The sequence below is a fragment of the Stegodyphus dumicola genome, chromosome 9, assembly GCF_044657685.1.
Source record: "Stegodyphus dumicola isolate Sdum_Otavi_A_Nest chromosome 9, ASM4465768v1".
NCBI classification, from domain to species: domain Eukaryota; kingdom Metazoa; phylum Arthropoda; class Arachnida; order Araneae; family Eresidae; genus Stegodyphus; species Stegodyphus dumicola.
The window spans coordinates 14,309,276-14,336,067 of NC_140776.1; the positions used below are offsets into that span (position 1 = coordinate 14,309,276).

The following is a 26,792-nucleotide window of genomic DNA, read 5'->3' on the forward strand; positions in this document are numbered from 1 at the left end:
GAAGGGCTATTAATTTCCGTTTTGGAATTTTGCGTCGATTCACTATAAACGGCGAATCACTTTTAAATTGTTGCCACCAACTATTAGAGCCCTGTGTTACATTTAAAGAAGTTAAATAATGAAGAATCTGCATAAATGTATGTATGTTTCTGGCGTTGTCATAAAACAACGGTACTAGATGCATCAAATTTTGAATAACGTACGTCTCTAGCCGAATATGGGCATCTGGAAGTCTTGGAATTTGTTTAATTATCTATTTCATATTTTGTAAATATTTAACGAATTTTTGATTAAAAAAACTCAACGATTTCCAAGTGGCCAATGGCAATACTGTACGGAGAGGGGGAAAAAACATTTTTATCTCCAGCGCGCGAGACTGTGTATCAGAAATTCTAAAGATATGCTTTTTAAAATTATTTTGTTATATTTCAGTTGAATTGAATTTTATGCTTTAAGTTCGAAAAACATGATATTTAATAAATATATAAACTGCCCTTTGGGTGAAATATAAAATCTGAAAACTTTTGGATTTTAATGATTATCTTTTATCTTACTCAAATATTGTAACTTACCATTAGAAACGAATCTGCTTATAATCTGCTGTATCGCTGAATTACGTAGAAATCTAATTATGCTTTCGAAAATTATGTAATAGAACTGTATTAAATCTTACAAGCATTGCTCCAAATGATTCATTCAACAAAGCTATGCTTTGAGACATCTATTATTAGGTTGTTGTGAGTTACAACATTTCAGTTGCCATCTTACACCCAAACAAAATTATCTTTTCCCGCAGACAGCGTATCATGGGTATGTTTGCTTTTTAAAGACGTCGCTCAGGGTCGCTTTGTTCCTCGCCGACTGCACTTCTGTTATTCTAGAACCGTGGAAGGATACCCAGAAGCGATAGATGTGCTTTGAAACTCAGTCTTAAGCCTGATGATGTAACTCGGCAGATTTCTCGAGCGGATAATAAAGGGTCATAACTGGTAAATATCCCTGCTATTCTCTCCTAAAGTAACATCAGTCTGGTATCTCCAGACACTTCAATTAGTTTCGTTGGAGTCCGTGTCGTTTCCTAGCGCATATCGTAGAACCTAATAATTGGTGAAGTCATAAATCTTACTAAGAATGATGAAACAGTTGCGCATTACTATATATCAAAAGAAAAATTAGCTTCTCGAATTATTCATCTATGTGCTACCGTGCCCTCAAAGCAATGTAATATTGATGATATTAATATTCTTGAGTGGAAAAGTAATTTTTGGATGTTTAATTACAGCCTTATGCGCATTATGTGTATTTTTCTGGTATATATAATATTACGAGTTTCTTCCAAATATTCCCTTATACCTTTTGCGCACAGGCTCTGTCAAGCATTTCTTTCGAATAGGCCTTTCAATTACAGGTAGAGACAAACATTTCATCCAAATATGCAGCTCACGAGTGGCGAAGCTGTAGTCACTGAACACTGGTAGTTCGGTCAGAGGCCTGAATCCAGTGAACGGGCTGGTTGCATGAGCGTTTCGTGTATATGAGCCAGTTTCCCTCCGGAAGTCCTCCACGAAAGCGTCCCTCCGCTTAGACAGATAGCCCTAGTGCGCTTTGCCGTAATCTTAATGAACCAACCAAACCATTCCAAGAACGCTTGCGGGGCAGTTTGCTGGTTTCCCAATATTATCCCCTAACATTTAGATATAATATAAATATAAGTTATTTATTTATTTAAAGGGGTACATACACCTTAAAATCCGTAAGATCTTCGAATATGTGACTGTTGCGAGAACTGGGATATTTTATTTATTTTGAAAGCAATTACTTCCAACATTCTACAGCTGACTATATAATACAGCTGTTTTCTGAACTAGTAACCAGAAAGTTTGTGTTGCTACAAATATTTTTATGATTTATTTTGCTTTGTGACAAAATTTTTTATGCGCGCATAGTTTAAAACATTCTGTTGCATAATTTAATTCTATATTTAATATGTAGCTTTTATAACATTTGAAAACTACTGCGAATCCAAAATCCTAAGAATTTCATGTTAAATTTTTATTTTATTTGGAGTTGAGTTTATAACGTTTTTATTAAAAAATGTATAATATTTTCGTGCATAAATTTTTTTAATATTAAAATATTCATGAGATTTTTGATTAGAACCAAAAATATAAAACTATCTAATTTCAAGTGCATACCATTAGCCATTTTTAAAGTATGCGCGCAAGGTAGAAGCATAACGTGAACGCATAAAACATTTTGCCACAAAGCAGGTTAAATTATTAAAATATTTTTGGCAACACAAACTTTCTGGTTACTAGTTCCCAAAGCACTATATTATGTTGTCAGCTGTAAAAGTTGGAAGTAATTGCTCTAAAAATAAATAAAATATCCCAATTCTTGCAAGTCACCTATTCGAAGATCTTAAGGGTTTTAAGGTGTATTTGTCCCCTTAATCAATACGGTAAAGTGCATGCGGACTATTCGCCTAAGGAAGGGATGTCCTCTAGGGCGACTTTCTAAGAAAACCTGGTTCATATTCACGTTCCACGCAGAGAAGCATGGAAATGCACATGCAGCCAGGTCGAACTAACAGTGTTCACCAGTTTTACCTATTCAGCTACTCGTGGCCATACGTCTACTACAAATACATAAAAATAAAGCGTAAATATCTTTCCGAACAGAGTTTTTTCGGAATGAAAACCATTCACAATTTACATAACAGAATATGCATTGGCCTCCACTAGCTCACAGTGGTACATTAAGGTGTTGGAGGCTAAAAATCTTCAAAAAATGGTGATTTGGGATTATTGCATTTTCAAATTCTTTGGACTTTTATCTTTCTAAAAATACCATACTTTAATCTCTATGAAAATTAGAACTGCAAAAAAAAAAATCTACTTTTAATTTTTATTATTGAAAATTTTAAATTTCTTGTGCACCACATAGTATTACAAAAGGCTTACAGAGGTAAATGAAAAAAATACAACAACACAAAATAAACTTACAAATTCACAGATGACACGTAAGAGATAAATTTACGGAAGAAAGAGAAAGCCACTTTATCTTGGACAAAATGTTTTACTTTTAATTCATGATCGAATGTTTTGATAAATGAGTATTTTTACATAAATGTTATTTTTCTACATTCGATGTACATTTTCTCAGTATTTGCTCACAGGTATTTAATTTTTTTTGGCTTATTTATTATGTTTACTAATGTTTACTGAAACGACATTTGTGATAAAATAAGAAAAAACAAATTTTACAATTTTTTTTTCTGAAAAAAGTGCTATATTTTACATTGCCTAATACAATATTCTATGGATTACTCTAAAACTCAAAATTTTTCAGAAGCCCAGTTGAGTGTAATCAGAAAAGTGTACTTTAATTACACAAAAATTTCAAACATGTATGTGTAACAGATTTTGAGGAAACGTACGTCAAAAATGATCAATTTAACATGGTCTATACCGACCATGTTACAGATACAGTTAAGGGAGTTCCGACTTCCCTTAACTGTATCTTCACATCAGGCCAGAATCGCCCATTGTTTTATAATGTACTGTAATCACGTAACTTCAAATGACTACTCGTCGCTAACCTTATCTCTTGCACTCTTCTCCTAGTCTCCGGACAGTTAACATCACTGCGCAAGATCTTTATCCAAGATCCTCCTCCTTAAGTTTATTATGTAAATTGTTAAATCTATTTACGATAATCTCATCCCGACTAGCTCAGGACATCTTGAACAAGAAAGATTAGGATATCCAATCGCCAAATCCTGGTGGTGACGAATTGTCGTCCACCACCATAGTCAAAGAACCTCTAGCCTAGTCAAAGAACTCCTTAAAGGTTCTTTGTTTTGGTTCAGACACCCCTTGTAGAGTCAAGCAAGAGACGTAGAAAACGTGCAGACCCGGAATTTGGACCTCTCAAATACGTGTCGAGTATGCTTCCAATTACACTGTGAAGGCATGCGTAAAGGAGGGAGAAAATACCTTATAAACGTTAAAGTAACGCACAGGGGCTTCAGCAGACTATGTGCATAATCTGTTCTTTTTTCTTTTCTTTTACAGTTCTTTTTTTCTTCTTTCTCGATGAGAACATTATCTGGTAAATTATTTGCATATAGTCCAGAATTAGAATCTTAAATAATTTAAATACGCTACTTCCTTGCTTTTGTCAGCTCGCTACATTTCCAAGATTTTCTTCTGTTTTCATGATCATAAGGAGTATATCAGCGGCGAAGCGGATAAAACCACAAAGCACTGGTAGTTGGCCTCAAGTTTCGTTTCGATGACTGAAGGTATTAGCTGCATGGGTGACTTTTCTTGCATCATACACAACGTGAAAATGAGCCGGTTCCTTCACGAAGTTCTCTACAGAAACGTCCCTTCTAAGGTAGATAATCCTTGTGTCGCTTATTATGACCAATAAGTTAAGCTGACATGATTAAAAAAAAGGTATTCATTATACTGTACAGTAATTTAATCTCTCATTAGTATTATTATTATTTTACACTTGACTGTTTAGTGTCTTTTAATAATAGGGGGACCGGAAAGTAATGTCGTTTATGCGCATGTCGACAACAACATGCTAAGGGCAGAAGCGGAAGTAAATCCATGTCAAATACTTTTTTCCAACCTTGGTCGACCATCCAAGAACATTTAAAGCAGATTGGAAAAATAAGCAAAGCAGGTGTTTGAGTCCCCCGTAATCTGTCCGAAAAGAACAAAGCTAACCTATCCATCCCATGCAACGTATTGCTTCAACGGCACCATACAGAACCGTTTTTTGATCATTTGATTACTGGAGACGAAAAATGGGTCCTATATGATGATCCAAAACGCAAAAGGCAGTTTTAATAGGAGTTACAAAGGGTTTACATCCCGAAAAAACGCTTCTGTGTGTTTGATGGAGTTTTCGCGAAATTGTTCATTTTGAATTGCTGAAACCTGGATAAACTGTTAATGCAGACCTTTGTTGTGAACAATTGGATGGAGTGAACCAATCTTTAATCGAAAAATATCAATTGTCAACAGAAAAGGCGTCATTCTGCAACACGACAATGCAAGACCGCACTGTGCAAAACGAACACTGGAAAAAATTAACGAATTGGGGTGGGAGTATTCCATACTCACCCACCATACTCAGCCGATATCGCAGCATTGGATTTCCATTTATTCGGATCACTACAGCATTTTCTTAGTGGCAAAATATTTGAAAATTTGGATGATGTCCAACATGTCCTCTCGAGATATTTTACTCAAAAACCGATTGATTTTTATCGGTCCGATATTAAAAATCTGCACATTAGATGGCAAAAGGTTGTTGATAACGAGGGTGATTATATTATTGATTAAAAATAAAAACTTGTTAAAAATGTATTCATTTGAATTTAATGTAAGAAAGCGACATTACATTCCAGTCCCTCTATTACTTTGTCAGATATCTCTTAATGCCATCGTCTTACGAACAAATACTTCCATGAAGCTTTAATCTTTGTAATGAAAACACAAGATTATTAATTTTCCATATAAATATTCAACAGATAAATAAATGATGAAGAGCTTTGAAGATTATATCTTAGGGTTTGCCGCATACTAATTAATCAAAAAAGGTCGTTGACTGGTTCATGCATATATTAAACAGATTTTTATATTTTTCAAATACTTTTCATCTAGTTAATTAATCGTAAGTATTCTGGTAATATCAATTATTAATGTGAATAATGATCGTGCCGCTTCTACGTGCAAGGTGTGAAAGGATAAACAGTACATGGCTAAATGCATGAGAAAGAAATATTCCACTAAAATTAATACCTACCAGGTTCTTATGTAATCATCTCTATAATGTCAATATTTTCTTAACGTTAAAATATCAGTAAAAAATTCTTTTCCCTTTTCCGATATATATAGGGCTTTATTTCTAAAATCTGAAGTGCCGGAGCCCTCTGAAAGGCTGTCGGGAAGAAGAAAAAAAGTAAGTAAATAAAAATTTTTAAAAAAAGAAAAAAATCTGAAAGTTTTCATATTTTATAGCACGCCTAAAGCGGTGGGGGGGGGCTTTTTTTAACGCTTTGTGTGTTACCTTTATTTATTAAATATCATTTTCTTCGCACTTAAAACATAAAATTAAATTCAACAACAATATCGTAAAATATTTAAAAGAGCAGATCTTAAGAATTTCCGATACACAGTCTCGAGCGCTGGAGTTTTTTTTTTTTTTTTTTTCTCGTACAGTGTTGTCACTGCTCGCTTTGAAATCGACGAGTTTCTTAATAAAAAATTCGTGAAAGTATTACAAAATATAAAATCGATAATAAACCAAATTCCGAATTCGGGCTTCCAGATGCCCATAGTCGGAGGAGGATTACGTTATTCAAAATCGGATGGCTCTAGGTGCCGTTGTTTGATCACAATGTGAGAAACATACGTATATTTATGCAGATTCTTCATTATTCAATTTCTTTAAGTATAACAGCGGAAGATAATATTTGGTGACAACAATTTGGAAAGTGATTCACACTTTTAAAGTTTTCGACACAAAATGCCAACACGAAATTAATATCCCTTCTAGGCTAACGCACTTTGGGCTAGTAATTAAATACTTAAATTTAATAAAATATAAAGATGTAAATAAAAATTAATAAATTAATTCATTCATGATAAATAGTTAAGGAAAAGAAATAAAATGTCGTGTTTCATCTTATGTGGTGCTCCGGCTGAATTTACAATTTCATTCAGAAAACTAATCGATAGCTTATCCGGTTTCAGGCTGAATTGAAGCCCTGAATATACTGTGTAACGAACTATTTCAAGGGATAAGAGAAAAACAACTACTCCTTTTACAAAACACCAATGGAAAACGATTAAAGCGTCACTAATGAGAATAGACAGAGTGCTGCAAAGAATGTGAAAGTGTAGAAAAAAAACCTTAATGGAGAGTTGTACTTCGAAAACAAAGAGAGAAGTGCCCTGAGATTTCTGACCGCGATGCTCTGCCGATATAATTCCAACTGTCAAGCAGAATGAAACTGGGCAAAAACATTTCCCCGAATTCGATCCGACAACTGCATGAGAACAAACGTAAGGTTTACAGAAGCGACAATTTTTGTTCCCCATATTTGGTTACATAATTCAAGTCTGTAGGAGCTCTGCAGTGAGAGGTCACTATCGCTGGAAGTGTACGACAAAGATAATCACTTTTAATACTTTCGGGAACAAAATATTTTACCCTCTCTGATAAATTCCATTGCACTACATGGAGAAAAAGCCTCTGACATGTGGGGATGTGGGATTTTCTTTTCTTACAAGTCTTAACACCTCTTTCCTTTTTTTCCCAGAGAAAGATAGGTATGCATTCGAAAGTTATAATTGATTTTTAACGCATATTTATTTTTAAAAAAAAATTTGCCTTCTGAAACTATGTATCATTGACATAAAAAAGTACCGGAACGCTTTCATTTAGGGTTCCGGTACATCCTGGCTAGAATCACGATTTACTTCAGAAACAGAAAAGTAGCGGAGCAATTGGGGTATCATATTGCAACGAAAATATCCATTTTGACCCCTATCGAACACAATTTAACGATGATTTTTGCGTGACATCTGTACGTAAGGGACAAAATAAAGGACTATTTTTCCCAAAACGGGTTGCAAAAAGGATTTAAAATGGATTCAGAAGATATTATTTCGTAACGGCTGTACGTGTTTATTACATATGTATGTATCACAGAACTCAAAAGCAAATATCCTCATAACTTTGAAATTCTGTATATAGGACTAGTATAACATGCAGTTGTGCACCTCCCTTTTTGGTTGCAATCGGCTGCACTAAAAATAATATAAATTTATGTATATACGTACCTACGCTGTTACTCGGCACCGTGAGTTCAGTTTTTTTATTCTTATATGCTGGTAAATTGTGCAATTTTTGCTTTCGAAATGGTTAAATTGCGTTGTTCTTATCTTCCGGTTAAGGTTTTTATGCCTTTAGTTTTTATCTGGATGCAGTTATCAACAATTTGAGTTATCAACAATTTGAAAGTTATTTAAGTATGGCTAAGCCTAATTTTTGTTTACCATAGCTACCATATTTGTTTACATTTGGAACTTAGCAGAAAAGTGAATTAAGTGAGTTTCTGCACCTTCATTGTTTTTTTTTCCGATTTGGACTAAAGCTATGCGTTTTGGGCGCCGAAAAATCTGCCTTCTTGCCCGCATGCCAAATTGCTTGTTTTAGCGGAGAAACTCTGCATTTGGTGTTTTATATTCTTCTATAAATTTGGGATAAAGGTATTTTAAGGTTTTATATATTTCTGTCTTCCCACGAAGTGAGAATTGAATTAATATAATGAGAAATCCATCTCTAATGAAATTCAAGGAAATAAGTTTAAATAAAATGCAGCAAAAAAAAAAAAAAAAATGCGTATAATTCGACATTTCGTACAAGAAAGTCATGCGGTGTATACATCAGAATTTTTCATATTATACTGGAGTCGTTTAGTTATAATCTTTTAATAGCATACAGATAAAAATTTCCTTTAAGAAATTATTTAATTGTTAGTTTTTAGTACCTTCAAATTTACTTATAGTTAGTACATTTGTAAAACTTGTTAAAAATCCATACTTAAAGTGAGGACTCAGGGTGTCCACAAACAAACAAAATCTTATGTAGACATCACATGACTTCTTTCTACGTCCCTTTAACTCATACACATTTTTTGTGAACTTCATTTAAATTGATTTCTTCGATTTATCCTAACTTGAATAGCCGATGAACTTAAGTAACTCAAAGGAAATTGAAAACGACGTCACAGCAAATATAATGATGCCAAACGCGCTATGAATTATTATTCTTTTAACAAAGAATTAGTGAAAGAGTTGTTTTGTCTTCTTCACAATGCTTTTAAATCTTAAATAAAATGTTGACATCTGGCAACATGCTCATATTTAGTCATGTAAATCAAATCAAAACACAATTTTAGCTTACTGTATAGTGTAGCCAATTGGATACATACTGTTTGATATACGTATATAATTGTGAAAGTTTCGGTGTAAAAGTAACGGTGTAAAGGTCATTATAGTGAGTTCATGTATAGGGTGTGGACATCATTTGTGTTTACGAATTTTGGATTTTGTGTTTGATGTTGTGGGGTTCCAACCTTTAATCTAACAGCTAAGTGCTTACAGCTAAGTAACAGCTAAGTGTCAGAAACAGATACGTAAATCTCATGAAGGGTTAATTACCCTTTGTTTCTCAAAATAAGAATTTAACAGATGGGCGCTTTTTCAGGACGTACAGCAAAGCCTCCATTTGGGCTTCAACTCAAAGTAATGAGAAATGAAACTTAACTAAACTAAAGAGATATACCCAAAGCTATCAAGATTTCTAAATAGTTGGCCCCTAAATATCATCTAAACTGGCGAAGCTATCAAGGGCCTAACATACAGCCGAGCGTAGTAACAGCTTAGAGAGAGTGTAGCCAAAAGGCAAACGCGCGCTAGTCAGAATCTCTGGCTCTCTAACGAAGTCGGTGGACAGTGCCCACGTCCACCGTCACTTATCACTCAATGAAGTCGGTGGAACTTCCACTTAAATACCACTCTAACTCATTTGCATTAAACGCGATTCTGGAAATACATTCTGGTAGGAAATTGTAAGCTGAAATTAGGAGGGACAGAAAAGTAGCTTTAATTAATGATAACTGTTAAAAACTTAGGATAAACCTTACAATGTATTCAAAGTTTTAAAATTGTTTGAACAAGTTTATAAGGTATATATTATTACATAAAATTGTTATTACAAATTTGACTATCATATTTTGTTTCTAAAAGTTAATAATTTTTTTTTTTCAAAACGTGGCATAAAAACTTGTTTAGATTTTTTGTCCAAAGGGATTTGAGTCCCCGAAGGATTATTACTTTCTTTTTGGCATTTTGCGTCGGACTCCTATAAATGTCGGTTCACTTTTCAAACTGTTGCCACTAAATGTTAGAGTTCTGTATTATATTTAAAGAAATTAAATAATAAAAAATCTGCATAAATGTACATATATTTCTCGCATTGTGATAAAACAACGGTATTTAGAGCCTACCAATTTTCAATAACGTAATCCTACTGCGAATATGGGCATCTGAAATCTCAAATTTGAAATTTGGAATTTGTTTTATTATCGATTTCATATTTTGTAAAATTTTAACAAGTTTTTGAGTAACAAACTCCACCATTTAAAAGCGAGTAATGGCAACACGGGGAGGGGGGAACCCTTTTTGTCTCCAACGCGTCGAACTGTGTATCAGAAATTCTAAAGATATTGTTACGAAATGTACAGGCGTGGTGAGATGGCTTCCCCGCAAAGCAGGTTTAGGGTTGCCATAAAATAACAAAAGAAGGCAGAGTTGCCATATTTGGCGAAAAATCGCTCATTTGGCGACAAAATTGGCGATATACCATGAACGAATGGAGAACCTTCTGGAACGAATTCTTACTGGTTTAGCCCAGAATGTTCTCGAACACAGTCTTTTAGTGCATCCCCGAGTTTTGTCTTAGACTGTGCTGAGTGAAAAGCTATACTCTTGTGTATCGTCGAGTGCATGGCGAGTTGTAGCGTGGAGAGTCTCGAGAGTACTTAGAGTTCCGAGAACGACCCATCAGAGTGGAGAGCTGTACTCTAGTGATTTGCAGGAAGCTGTCTCCACCGTGATAGCCTGATAACCTGAAGGCTGTGTCGCTGATCGTGTCAGCGTGTTTATAGTAGATCTTCGACGACTGGAAAAAGTGTTATTGGAGCGGTCCTGATTAATATTGGCTAAATGAAGTGTGTTTCGATACTTCATCAAGTGTCGTCGTTATTCACTCCAAACCGACAAACCCCGTATGAACACGAAGGAAGAAAATAACGCAACAACTGGTGTCAGAAAAGAAATAACGTAACAATATGCTCATTTTAAAATTATTTTGTGACATTGCTATTGAAATAAATCTTATGGTTTAAGTGCAAAGAACATGATATTTAATAAATAAAGGTAACACACGAAACGCTAAAAAAACGCTCCTGTGGACGTAATTTAAAATCTAAACATTCCAGTTTTTTTTTTTTTTTAAGTATTTTCCCTATTTCATTTGATATTAATTCTAATGTATTTTTTATTTTAAAAATAAAAATAAAAATTCATGCATTTAAGAGTTAAGTATGTTATATTCCTTAATTTAAGGAACTAGGTATTATATTTTGTATACATTCACTGAGTCATTTAGTCAAAATCGAGATTATATTAATATTATTTATTGAATGCTAAACTATATAAGGTAATTTTCTTCATACGAATTAAGGGGGGGACTCCTCAAATTCATTCGGAAAATAAAAGAAAGAGAAAAAAACCTTTACTCCCACTCACGAAAAGAAAGTAATAAAACAGCCATCCTCAGCACCCACTGCGAGAAAAAAAAAAAAAAAAAGAAACGAAAGAAAAACTTATGAAGAATCACTTGTTTAAAGTTGTCCTACCAACCCAGTCAAGGAAATTACGATCCTCGAATACTGTTAAATTACTGAAGCCCAGCTATCTTATCAGTGACTTAATGCCGCCCTCCGCTGCAAAATAAGTGGAACGAATTTTGTTCCTTCCTTTTTTCCTAAAAAAAAATGTCACCAGTTCTTCTTCAAGTCATGTTGCCTTTTAAGAAGAGCTTCTCTAATGTCAAAAGAAACAAACGATGCTAAATAAATATAGCTCATCAGACAGATGCACATGAAAGTGGCGAGAAAGCGTGGAAATGAGCTGCACGTGTTTTTGTTTTTTCGCAAATCATAAGAAAAGGAAAGGGAAAGGAACTCGTTCTTTGTCACAAGTGTGAGATTTTAAACAACTCAATCAAGCTCAGGAAAGCGAGGCTTGTAAGTTGAACAGAGTTGTTGATGGCTTAAAAACAGCTCTGTTTTTCTGCTCATAGGCTTAACTATCTTCAGCTGGATCAAATTGTTCTAAATCTTCTGCTTTCACTAAATACCTCCTTTTTCTTCACTCTTTCGGTTCCTTTTTAAGATAATTCTAGTCTCGGGTAACTTCAGCAAGATATTTCTGTCTTTTATTATGTTGGTTGAAAGGTAATGTCGTTTAAAAACTATTCTAGGTTAGTGTAAATGGTTTTCAGACTTGGAGTTTTATCAATGTGTCATTACCTGCCATGAATTTATATTTTATCGATGATGGATTTACATTTCATCGATTTTATCCTTACATTTTATTGATGTGTAATTTGGATTACTTTCAATTTAACGTAACATTTGACAGTATCGATCTCGGTAATGAGAGTTTTTGTAATTAGACAAATATTCATCATAAAATATTTTAAAATATTTTTCATTTTTTAGCATTCTTTTGTTAACTGTGCATCGTAATTTTTATATAAGGTTGTATTACATATATATATATACAGGGTGTACCGTAAACGTTGGGACAAATTTCTAGGGGGTAGGGCACATTATACGGATTAAGAACTGCATAGGAACCCATGCCCGAAACTGTCAGGGGTAAGTGGTAGAAGATAGGAAAGGAAACAAGAAAGTGATCAATTTGAAACATTTATTGGACATGAATACAAATGGTGTACGACAGTTTGAAGGCTACAACAGATGCTCGAAGTTTGCATCATCAGATGCCAAACATGCCTGACACCGACGGACCATTGATTGCCGGACGTGTTCAAACACACCCGAAGTTTCTTTGTTTGTAGCAGCTGCGTAGGCGAGTCTTGCCACAAGATACATTTCAGACACAACAGGATCGTGATACATGACATTTTTGATGGCGCCCCACAAAAAGAAATCAAAGCTCAATAAATCCGCCCGGCGTGAGTGCCAGGAACCGGACCGTCACGCTCAGTCCATCGGTGCGGTAATGACCTGTTCAAATGGCTATGAACATCCAGTCCAAAATGAGCAAGCGCTCCATCATGTTGGAACCACATGTTCAAAAGCTCTCCCTTCGTATAGCGTTCCACGTTCTTCGTATGGTGCCTACCGCTTCCAATGAGGCAATCCTCACTTTCCACTAGCGGCGTACAGTAACGCTTCTGGTCATGGGTTCCTATGCAACTCTTAATCCTTATGATGCGCCGTATCTTCCCTAGAAGTTTGTCGCAACCTTTACGGTACACCCTGTATATATGTGTGTTTGTGTGGGATATAGCCTGTAATATTTTGATGATTGGGTGATAGCTGCAATGGATTGGAGATGGTGATGTAGTAACAACTTGGTGAAGTATCAAATGTGTAGATAAAGATGACAGAGAGACGTGACCAAAGCCAAGATATAATTTATTGTTGGACAATTAACTTTTGATACACATATTCTCATTCACATATCAGTATAAGAGCGATATGCACCCCATAATTTGTATAACGTAGCACATCTTTATGCAATGGACGACACAGAGAAAAGAACAATGCATGTTACCAGCACCGAAACTAAGAACAGCCAACAAAACACAACGGCCACTAAGCCCTGGCGTGACATCACAACCCTCTTGTGAACACGACCGTCACCACTTAAGAACAAGGCCTTGGCACAACAAGCGTGATGTTTCTAGAAGGGCAAAGGAAAGAACGCGCTGGTACACTGCGCAAGAAAAATAGGACAGTTCTATATCTCCCGTTCTACTGGGCCGATTGACGAAATTCGAATTGCGTTTTTCATGTCTCGAAAGCGCGACTTACATATATATTAACTTTATATATAGCATTTTTCTAACATAGGTATTTTGACCCAAAGTCGGTTATTTTCCGAAGTGAAATGCCAATTTTTTTATAATCTAGGAAAGATCATACTCAATATTCAATGTAATTTTCCTGTACCAAACTGACACATCCAATTTATTCATTTTATACATATATGCTAATTGCTATAACACCAACACTGTCTGGTAATTTCTTTTCATGGCGTTTTATACCTTGCTATATGTTATATACTGTGATTTAGTTTCATTAAATTCTACATGTAACTTTTTTAACAATCGTCAGTGTGGTTTTTACCAGTGTGGTTGGAAATAAATAAATTTAAAAACACACAACGAAAAATTTTAGATTAGGAATTTAAAGCTTAGACTATTCCCTGCATTAGTTTTCTAAAACATCTCCTATTCAAATCTATTTTAGCTGATAAAATTTTATATTTCATGCGAGTTGGTCACTAATGCATTAATACAACATTTTTACATATCAGAATATCACAAAAATATGTATTTCTGTACATAAAATCAATTGCGAAGTTCAAATACAGCAAGCAGAATCTAATTTACTCAAACCTCGTAACTACAGCGAAGGTAATATGTATGTCTTCATTTCAGTAAAAAACGCGCGTGTATTCCTGGAAAATTTGATTCTTTCTGGAAACTGCCACGTGCGATTTCTCAAATCCCTAGAGCTTTTCAAAAGAGCTTCGATCAAAAAAAAAAAAAAAAAAAAAAAGATCTGCAAAGGCTTCTCCGAACGAAAGAAGTATACGCACGTGTGGCAGAAAAAAATCAAAGATTTAGCTTTTCGGAAAAAGAGAGGAGAATTTTTGAAGCATCTCACCTAAGACACTGTTGCGTGGTATGAAATCATCCCTATCGTAAAAGAAAAATCAAAAACGAAATCCCCTTCCTAAAAAAAAAAAGCGCGGGTCAGTCACATTTGTAACAATGTATCATATTCTTCGACAATTCCAGTATGAAACTCTGAGGATTCTTGAAGGTAATTCTTTTTGAAGAACAGCTTTACAGGTCATTGACATGAAAAGATAGCCAGAAAATAAGAATGATATACCTTTGCTTGTTATTTATTTAAAAAAATAGGAAGGAAGAAAAGAAATATTTTTTAAAAATATTGGTTTCTTATTTTACTTACTTACCTGTCATATGTTACTATAGATAGGTATTAAGAATAAATCTTTTAGTCGAGAAAGATACGTATTTCAAAGTTCGGTGTTTCCATTTATAGCGCCGAAACTAATTACAAAATTAATTTTTTTAATGTTGGATTTTAATGCTTTATTAATTAAAGAAAGTACATGAAAGATTAATTAATGCAGTTAATTTTAGGTCTGAGGATAACACAATTTTTTTTTCACTTTAATGAGCCAATTGAAATTAAATATTACTTTTCAAACTCTCCCTGAAAGCTGTATCCTCGGCAAGATATATGTAATCTCTTTTCATAAATTTAACAAACAAATATTTTTAAATGTAATTTACCTGTTTCATAAAATTGGGTTGATATTAATAGGCCAGTACTGTGGAACTTGCTAATATGTACAGAAATATTTGGGTTAAATATTTCGTATAACATTTGACTAAAAAATTAGCATTTCATTATTTTCTAAACGGGATTTAATTAGTTATGATAATCGATCGTCTGTTTCTTGATTTAAATTTAAAAGAATAATTGTATTTTCTAGCATCAGTGTGATGACATTATTCCAAAAGGGAAAAAAATCTGTTGTGGACATTACGTGACTATCTTGTTAAACCTATCAAATTATATACATTTTTGTCTGTACTTTATTAGTCCAAAGGGGCTTTGTCCCTAAGGGACTATTGTTTCCATTTTGCGATTTTGCGTCGAGTCAGTCTGAATGTCCGTTTCACTTTTCAAACTGTTCCCACCCAATATTATCGCCCTGTATTACATCTGAAGAAATTAAATAATGAAGAATCTGCATAAATGTAGGTATGTTTCTCGCATTGTGATAGAACAACGGTACCTAGAGCGATCCAATTTGGAATGACGAAATCCTGCTGCGAATACGGGCATCTGGAAGTCAAATTTGAAATTTGGAACTTGTTTTATTATCGATTTCATATTTTGTAAAACTTTAACGAATTTTTGATGAACAAACTCAAGGATTTCAAAGCGAGCCATCCCAACGTTGTACAGAAAAAACATTTTTATCTTCAACACGCGAAGCTCTGTATCGGAAATTCTAAAGATATACTCAATTTAAAACTATTTTGCGATATTGCTCTTCAACTGAATTTTGTGGTTCAGTGCGAAGAACATGGTATTTAATAAATAAAGGTAATACGCAAATGTTAAAAAAAACTCCGCTTTGGAAGTAATTTAAAATCTGAAACCCTTCAGATTTTTTTAATGTATTTTCTCGAGTTATTCTAACTTGAGGCAAGTCGTAAATGACATAAAAATTGCAAATTTTGGAACTAAATATCCCGATCAATTTCTAACATACGACAGTCAAATTTCTTCTAATTTTTATTTTTGATAATGAGTATAAAACTTTCTCAAATATAAGTGTTATAACCGAGAGTTAGCATTAAAAGTTAAATTCCGTTATTTGTCGATTTTTTCCCTGAAATTTGACATTGCCAAAAACATGAATATTTTTTTTTAATTTTTAAAACACTTCAGTAACTGGAAGTATACGACTATAATCAACGATTGCTAAAATAAAGGCTGGATAAGAACTTTTAAGCTGGGTGAGAAGGTGTATAGATTATATACAAATTTGCAACTAATAAATTAATTAATTGCACTTCAAACATTTCCAGAAAAGTAATTAGTAACGCAGTCACTAATTAAATACAACGAATCAAAAATATTTGTACCGATACACTAGATAATCAAAACGAAATATTAATACTTATTGATGTTTTAAAAAATAATTTAGTACCAGATAGATTTATTAATTTCTGTCTCAAAAAACAGGCGTTAAATACTAAATTCAAATCTGTTAGTGATAATTCATTCCTAAACCTACAAACGGTGGAATAATTTGGATGTCTGTTAGTTAAAGATTTGTAAATTTTGTAATTAAGTTCTATATATAATGTAAATTTTAAGTTTTTTTCTGGCATTCTATTCTTTTACTAACTAATGGGCCTATTTCATATTTCTTAGTCTGATAAATGACCTTTTACCAGTAAACGTACACTGCGGAAAAAAAAGGGGGCAGTTCTATACCTCCCGTTCTATTGGGCCGACTGAATGTCTCGAAAGCGCGACTTAGGATATGTGTTAGATTTATATACAGCATTATTTTAACATAGGTATTTTGACACACATTCGGACTTTCTCTGAAATAACATGTCAATTTTTTTTTTCCATATTTCGATTCTACGACTCAAAGCATGCCAAACTGCCAAATTTTGTAAAAATCGCTCGAGCAGTTTTTTAAAAATAAACTCTCAAAATTTTAGCTCCTCTATGTTAATTGAATATGATTATTTATTAATACCTCTTTTTTTTATTAAATTTATTCCTTCTCCCATAATTCGAAATTTAAGCTTAATCCAAATAAAATTCGCACATTTTTTGTGATTTATTTTTAAAATTTGTATTTTTAAATATTTTTTATTAATTTTTCGAAATATGTTTTGAATTATAACCTATAAAATTTTTAACATCATCTTAAAGTGGATGTATTTCTAAGCATATCTATAAAAATTTAGAGTATTTTATTGAAAATTTCCTAAGATATGCATGAATTTACATTTTGGCGCGTTTTGAAATTAGGTGTATTTATAATAAGCGATAATAACGAAAATGTGGTTTACGAACTTTTTAAAAATTATTTGAAAGAATGAACGATGGAGTTTTTTTTCCTCTCGTGCATCAGTGAAAAATAAGGAAAGTAAGCAGGTTACTATAAATTTAAGAATTCCGGCAAGTGAATTATACTTGGCGCAAACTGAAAAATATTTGTCAAAATAAATTTTTTAATTTCTCCCCAAAAATTATACAGAACTGTCCCTCTCCCCCCCCCGCAGTGTAGCTTCTTCTTTATGTGTTTTAAGAAAGTAGTCTTTAATGATAACTTTAACTAAACAATAAGTTTCTCTCACCAACTTTATGGTATCAAATAGAGTACAACACGTCACTAACCACTACCTTTTTTCCCCTAATACGGCAACCGTATTACATTCCATCACTGAGTACATTTACAGTTACAGCTATTTCATTTCAAATTTTGCAAACAAGTAAATTAATTTCAATTTCCTATCTGGCATCGATTTCTACCTAAATTTATATTTAAGTACATATTTGTGTTTTTGCTTTCAAATATAAAAGAATATGTTAATTCATACATATTTCTATTGTTTTCAAATATTTTCTTTTGCACATATTTCAATTATTTTATAATAATTTCTACAAGTCTGAATACTTTTTTAATGTTACTGTACTGTAAGAGTGTCGGTGAAAGTTTTTTCTAAAGTGAGAATCTCATTTAATTCAGTTCTTAACAAGTACCGGCCCACCAGCGGCCGAGCGGTAGAGTCGCTGAACACTGGTAGTTCGGTCCGAGGTTCGAATCCCGCGAACGGGCTGGCTGCGCGGGTGTTTTCGTGGTTTTCCCCGTGTGTAACGTGTATACGAGACAGTTTCCTTTAGAAAGTCCTCCACGAAGGCATCCCTCCCATTAGTTGATACTGCCAATTGCAATAAAAAGGGGGTGCACAACAAGATATTTAAGCAGTCCCATATGCAAAATTTCAACATTCTACGGCTAATCATTTTTAAGTTACGCGATGTAAATTCATACATAGATACGAACGTACGTGCAGACGTCACGAAAAAGTCCATTTTGAAACCACTTTTAATCAATTTTATCCTTTATTCTGTCCGTATGTACAGACATTGTGCAAACAATTGTCCTAATGGCTTCAGGAACGGTCAAAATTTATATTTCTGTCGAAATATGAAACTCAAAATTTTTTGGAATTTAAATACTTCCTTTACTTAGTACAAGGAAGTAAACCCACTCAAAAGCTTATTTAATTTCTCTGTAACATTGTGTGATTAAATATGTTTGGACTGATGATCAAGTAAGCTTTGCATAATTCATTTTGGTCTGAATTTTAAGAAAGTATAAAAGTGAATGTGCACAAAATAATAAATTAATCACTAATTAATCAATAAAACATTCTTCATGTAGAAATAAAATATTTTATTCAAGCATTTATTACAAGTTTTTTAGAATATTCTGATATTTTAAAACATTTGTTTTTTTAATTTTTATTCGCAACTGATGATAAGAATAGATTATAACAGTAAGTGATTCTTGTAGACAGGTTAGTTCTAGGATTTAAGGCAAAGCATGAGCTGGTTAAATGTCCAAACACAGAAGCCGGATGCTTCAAAAACTAGCTTATTAAAGGAAACCAAAACGCATTGTCACCTGCAAATGTGCTCAATGCTGTTGCCAACGGCAGAGATAAACTTGCGCGAGGAATATTTTGCTATAGGTCAGATAATTGAGCATTAGCAACAACAATAATTCATTATGATCTGTTTCGTTTGCTAAAAGAACGGGGAATATTTCGACCAGTAAAATTAAGAGATTATTTTAATAGAAAGAGTTTTGAAAAGTTCTTTATTTATTAACTTTTTACACTAAAGTCATCAAAATTCATATATTTCGCCTTTTAATTTTTTTTTTTTTTTTTTTTTTTTTTTTTTTTTTTGCACTGGCTCCTTGCAGAAGACTAAAGTAAATATTGCTTTCACACTAAATCGCAACAGGCTTTAAAAAGACTAAAAACAGTTTCAAAAATTCAGCTGAAACACATATTGTGAATTCCTTACGACCGAACACATGCAAATCATACACACCAAAGTCAAATTGTCCGTGACATTGTAACAAGTAGGCTATGTAAACAGATAATATTGATTGGTTTAATAAACAATACTCCAACAAGTCCAGTGTAAAATTCTCTGAGAGCTCTCTGTGTATGTAGAGGACTTTTAGAAGAAATTGCTTCACATTTACATCCAGTTTCGAGAAAGTTCTCGCTAAAAACATCGCGAATGAAATTACTCGGAAAAAATAATGCAAAGGAAAATATCTTGCAATTTTGGAATTTACTTACTTTGTTTCAGTATTGTTAACAGTGGACTCTGTGCTTGTAGCGATGCTGTGGAAAAGGTGGGAAATATTTTATTGCATTGTAGATCGCATGCAAGTGCCAGAAGTGCATTAAAAATGGGTTTAGGGCAGCTCTCTGCTTGATGGCCTCCTGTCTTGTATGATCTTGTTAGAAACTCCGAAACCTTCGCGGCCCACCAGCGGCCGAGCGGTAACTGAACACTGGTAGTTCAGTCCGAGGTTCGAATCTCGCGAAGGGACTGACTGCATAGGCGTTTTCGTGGTTTTCCCCATGTGTAACGTGTATACGAACCAGTTTTCCTTAGAAAGTCCTCCACGAAGGCATCCTTCCCTTCAGGAAGATAGCCCCTGCTTGCTTTGCCATAATTGAATAATCTAAAGCCTTCGCACTCCTGCGCGACTTTATTTGTTGTCTGAACTTTTAGTATTATTATTTATATGACTGGATTTTAATTTTTTATGTGCCACTGTATTATTTTGCGTATTATCTATGATTGCGTTATGTATTAATGAATTTGATTGTATTGTTGGTGTGTTATTTTTCCTTTGTATCAGTATTAAGTACTATTTCATTTTTATTATTATTGTATTAAGTTGGTTTATTTTCTTTTATAGAAGTATTAATGTAGTTTAATTATTCATGGTATATTTTAGTATTTTGATTATAATAGTATTTGTATTTTATATTTTTCTTTACTTTCTTCAGAATATTATGTTTTTATTGTTGAATTGTATCTTCTTGTATTATGGGTTATTTACTTACATCTGTAAGCCTCGTGGAATGCTTCGTGAAACACGAGGAGTTTTGTATTTATTTCTTTAATTTAAAAAAAAAAAAAAAAAAAGGCATAGGAGGGGAAAAAATGGGCAAAACTTTGCATTATCAATGCTTTTCTTTTTCCCACGATGTTTTGAAACTTCAAAGTTATATTGCTGCTTGATTTTTACTCTCTTGATCAAAGTAAAAGATGTAGAGTAATCGACAAAAATTTCGGGTATCATATTTAACTCCATTTTAACCACTCTCGAATCCATTTGAGCGATTTTTGCATAACATCTGTAGGTATGGAAAGATTAAAGGACTCTTTTTTTCCAAAACGGATTGTAAAAGGGATTTAAAATGGATTCAGAAAGAAGTTTTTCGTGGTACGTACCTATGTATGTATCTCGCATAACTCTAAAACAAGTAGAACATTGAAATTTTATATATGGGATTGCTATAACATCTAGTTATGTAACTTCCTTTTTCGTTGCAATGTGCCGCACTAAACACACACATTATATATATATACATATATATTCCCACCCTATTACCCGGCTCCGTGAGCTCGGGTTTTTATTCTTATAGGTTAGTAAATTGTGCATTTTTTACTCTAAAAGTGGTTGAATTATGTTCTACTTATGTTCCGATGAAGGTTTTTATGCCTTTAGTTAATTTGCATGCAATAGTTTTAGAATTATGAACAGTTTAAAAGTTTGAGTGTCGCTAGGCCTAATGTGGCGCCTATTTGTTTACAATTGAAGCTCTTAGTAGCATAGTGAATCAGTCAATTGCTGCACCAACTTCGGAGTCTTTTTTCACAGTGGGGCGAAAGTTAACTTTAAAAGTTTGTGCACAGGACTTTTTTTTTTCTTTTTGCTCGTTAGCCGGATATCTTGCTTTGCGTAATAATTCTAGTTTTAATTGCAAAAAGAAAAAAAATCTTTAACTGTTTTTAAACTGCATTTGGTGTTTTAAGTTTTTCTGTATTTTACAATTCTTCATGAAGATGTGTTGAGTTTTTACATATTTTTGCCTTGCCGCGAAATGAGAGCAATTAATTGAATAAGAAATATAACTCGAATACGAGAAAATGAAATTCGAGGAAATACATTTAAACGAAATGAAGCAAAAAATAATATAACTCAATTGGCTGTAGAAGGAAATCATGTAGTGTCCACTTCATATATTATATCATATAATGATGGATATTTTAAAAGAACGATTCATTGATATTTTAAAAGGAGAGATTTAATCCTTTATTTTTCTTCGCGTTATTTCTCCGCAGTGGCATTGCTTAGAATGTTTACCGCGACGATTTTTCGGATAACCTCTGAGAAAGTCCGACGCAACCATCTTGTTGAATTGTCGGAGCTGAAAACAGGATGAATTACAGGTGAGCTGCGACTTTAACCGTCGGCCTGTAGCCGAATACGGTAATGAAGAAGGTTATCAAAATTAATAAAGCGAAATTTGAAATTTCAGCAATCAGTAAATTTCTGGTAATCAGTAAAAAACAACTTATAAATTTTTAGTTCATGTTCATGAAATTCTTTGGCATGAAAATTTTATACTTTTCTTGAATTTAAGTGACACTAGACGAAATCAGAATCCAGAAAAATCTTTTCGGTACGTTTGTAATTCACATAACTATTCTATTCCATTTATTAACTGCAGAATTATCTGACACAGTTTATTAAAAAATAAGCAAATAAGGTGATAAATATAGCTAACAATTTAAGAAAATAGCAACACGTACTTAACACTACGCTGATGTAACTCACGCACAATGAAAATCAACTTACCATAAATTAAATACAAGGTAAACCGCATAAGTGTTTCGGGAAAGATTCTGCTTTTCCGAAAAACAACAACGTCTTAGATGACGTCAATGAAATTTGCCATGTGACTCGCAAGTAGCGATTAAGAGCGTCAACAGTGATTTGCAAGCGTTTATTTCTAAAACGAACAACTCTAATCATCGCGTTATTTGTTCACAGCTTCTGAAGGTGACACAAATGAAATAATAATCAAATTTTATTTCATTTAATAGCGATAAATTTTATGCTAATTTAATCACACACGTCACATATATCTCATCATTAATAACGATGTTATTGTTTTAAATTTTTTATAAGGAAACGTAGAGTACTTTATGCGATGTTTTCCTTTTCTGCTACTATATTTAGTCACGCTATTTCCTGAAGAAATGAATGGATGGAATGAGTTCCCCAACTAGAAAGTTCAGTGACTCTTAATTTGATAGATCATAGATACACATGCAATCACACAAACTCATACATAATTGGCTACCCCACAGTTTCCGTGTTGGGATGCGGCTTCTTTTATTTTGATCGTCCTAGAAGTATTAATCTATATGCAATTGCAGGTTTACGTTATAAAAATACTAATGTTAAGTTTAACTAAAATATCCGATGTGGACACCATACATGATTTCCTTCTACGGCCTATTAAAGTATACACAGTTTTTGCTGCATTTCGTTTAAACCTATTTCCTCCAATTTCATTATAGATATAGTATTTCTCGTTCAATTAATTCAGTTCTCTCTTCGCGACAAGGCAAAAATACATAAAAACTCAAAATATCTTCATTAAAAATTTTAAGTTTTAGAAAAACATAACACAACAATACAGTTAAAACAATTTAAAAAAAAACAATTTTTACAATTAAAATTAAACTTTCTACGCAAAAACAAGCAATTCGACCTGCGGGCGAGAAACCAGATTATTCGGTGCGCTAAACTAAAAGTTTATTTTTTGTCCCACTCATCAAAAATACATTGAAGGTGCAGAAAGACTTAATTTATTATTCTGCTTCAAATGTATGTAAATAAATTATGTCATGTTTCAGAATTATGTAAACAAATATGGTAAAAAATTTTATGGTAAAAAAATTAGGCCTAGTCGCACTTAAACAACTTTTAAATTGTTCATAATTCTACAACTATTGCATGCAGATTACCTAAAGGCATAAAACCCTTAACCGTAAGATAAGTATAATGTAAGTCAATCATTTTTAAAGCAAAAAATGCACAATTTTCCAACGATATAAGAATAAAAAAACAAATAGGAGGTACACAATGACATGTTACAGCAGTCTTATATACAAAATTTCAACGTTCTGAGGCTACTCGTTTTTGAGTTATGCGAGACACATACACACACACGTACGTACGTACAGAAGCCGCGAAAAAATCTCCTCTGAATCCATTTTAAATCAGTTTTACAGTTCGTTTTGAGAGAAAGAGTCCTTTAGTCTGCCCTTACGTACTGACGTGACGCAAAAACAACGTTAAGTTGCATTCGATAGAGGTGAAAATGGATATTTTCTTTCAAATAGGATGCCCAGTATTTTTCGTGATTGCATTATTTCGTACAAAGAAATAAAAACGTATTTCTAGAATTGCTATTAATAAGACAAGTAAACTGAACTTATTTCATTAGTGTGATGTCTTGATTGAGCAAACTGGCTATTCGACTAACGTACAGCTTTTTTTGCAGTTACATCCTCTTGATTATAATCACACTGGACAATCTGAATGCCGTGAAAATATAAAGCAAAGAAGATAAATATCTCTTGGTGACTCAAATAATCTGGGCTGAAACTGTTCACGTTTTATATGTCTTTCTTGTGGTACTTGTTTTAAAACAGCTAGAAGCAAAGTTAATCAATCAGATAAAAAATTATCAAAAGCAGATGAATGCATATTAATTTAAAATCTTAAAAATAAATTCCGAGGTTAATTATTTCGTGACAATTGAGAATTCAAAGTTATTGAACACTTTTTCCGTTAAATTATAAGGTATTTCTTCCGCCTTCTTAGCATGCCTTCGTGGTGTAAAGGTCAGCACACTCGGCGCGTATTCGAGAGATCCATGGTTCGTGTCCCGGAGAGGACGTTGCTCATTTTTGATCTCTCCTTCTTCGAAATAACCTAATGTCCCTACAATATGCATAAACAAAAAAAAAAAAAAAAAAAAAAAACATGCATACGTTGATCTTAGAAAAAAGTTAGAGAGAAAGAAGTATCCTCAGAGATAATAACGTAATAATGAAATAAAATAAGACGTATATATATTAGAAGTAGCTGAAACACCCGATGCCAGTTAAGTTAGATTGAAAGTAATGCATCTAACAACAGAGAGAACGATACCGTATATATGTCATATGTGTGAATTACTGCATAATTTGACACAAAATATAATTGTTAGTTTTCTTTAGACGGTTTACTCTTCATCTATAAAATGTTCTCAAAAAATTTATGCCACTCTGTTAATATTTTAGGCTTATATTTTTCTTATGATATTATCTAGCAACGCAATTAGAACTAAAAATGAGTTCGTTCTTTTAAACGTATTTTGTGCAATGAAGGTTTCGCGTTTTAGCTTTTAATGTAATTATTTAACCTGCTTCTGCCTCATGCCTACAAAATACTTACTACACCACACCTGCTTTTCTTCTGGTAGCGTTGGCACCGACTGGAATCGGTTGTTTAGTAGAACAGTTTTGTGCAGAAGAACATTTGCTTGCCTTCGTTCTTCTGTCGTAAACATCACAGAAAAAAGTAAAATTGTACCTAAAAACCCTCTTCCGTATTTCTTTAAACATCTCCTAAATCATCTGGATATTTTTAAAAGTCAACGGCTGTTGGAACTTCTAAGAACACTCTAATAGCTGATTCCTGCAATGCGGAAGATGAAATGCAGCCAATTCCTTACATTTAGTGTTTGTTCTGCCCAAAGAGAGTCATTACCCTATCATTCATTTACATAAACATACGAACCTTGGAATCAATCCTCCCGCATGATTGTTATTTTAAGCATCGGCGTTTCGCGTTTTAGCCTAAGTAGCCGGTCAGAGAACTCAGGCAAGTTCACGATCACTCTCGGTAATCATAATAAACGAAATTAACGGTTAATGGGGAAATTTTCCAATGTCAGTCCCTGATCATATTATCTGCTATCTCGGCTTCATCCTTGTTGTTTTAATCACAACCGACTGCTTGCTAAATATATTTCATATAAAGGGGTTTCAAAGAGCGCTGGTAATGAAATTTCCAGCGGGTCTAAATGGGGTGATAAAGGTGTGTCGAAAATAGCTGAGGAAAAGTCATTCACCGAACTAATTATTCCAAACGTATAAATACTCGATAAGGATCCGCCTTAGTTTTTGGTAATTAAATTACAAATGTAAATGTATAGATCTTATTTCGAAGTAAATTGAATAATAGGTCATTTTGTCCATGTTTCAAATAAAAATGTAAGGGAGGAATCACAGTACGTTTCAGTCTAGCTAAAAGTGACTGCATTTTTCTGAAGCCAATGCAGAGCAAAACAAGTACCCCGATTGAAAAAAAAGCAGTAATTTTTAATAGAAAAAAAAATATGAAATCTTTCAAATTTTAAATTACGCCCAAAGGGGCGCTTTTTTAACGTTTCGTGTGTTACCTTTATTTATGAAATATGAAGTTCTTCGCACTTAAACCATAAAATTCAGTTCAACAGCAATATCGCAAAATAATTTTAAAATGAGCATATCTTTGGAATTTCCTACACATTGTCTCGCGCGCTTGAGATAAAATTGCTTCCCCCCCCACACCGTGCAGTGTTGCCATTGCTCTCTTTGAAATCGCTGAGTTTGTTAATCCAAAATTCTTTAAAGTGTTACAAAGTACGAAATCGATAATAAAACAAACTCCAAATTTGGACTTCCGGATGCCCATATTCGGGTGGAGATGTACGTTATTCAAAATTGGATGGCTCTAGGTACATTTGTTTTATCACAATGCGAGAAACATACATGCATTCATACAGATTCTTCATTTTTTAATTCCTTTAAATATGATATAGGGCTATAATATTTGCTGGCAACAATTTAAAAAGGGATTTGTCGTTTATCGTATAACTCCACAAAATAGACCTTGAGACTAATAGACCTTTCAGGCTACCGCCCATTTGGGCTTAAAAGAAAGGCTTGAAGCATAATTTTATTATTTCAGTTAATTATTAAAAATTTTTAATAATTTTATTATTAGCCGCAAAGGGACGTTAGTCCCACATAGGATACTAGTCTCGAAACGGCATTTTGTGTTGAAACACTTAAATGCGCTTCATCACTTTTCAGA

At 33.4% G+C, this 26,792-nt stretch overlaps 1 protein-coding gene and 1 long non-coding RNA gene across 3 annotated transcripts in view; both read left to right on the forward strand.

The window, feature by feature from the left end:
* Nucleotides 1-26,792, forward strand: part of LOC118186179 (regulator of G protein signaling 2-like) — a 325,142-nt gene that overhangs the window by 211,959 nt on the left and 86,391 nt on the right. The window lies entirely within an intron of this gene.
* On the forward strand, nt 863-26,233 carry LOC146995304 (uncharacterized). Its single transcript, XR_015042935.1, has 3 exons — nt 863-989; nt 5,919-5,982; nt 24,169-26,233. It is a non-coding gene; the product is annotated as an uncharacterized LOC146995304 (long non-coding RNA).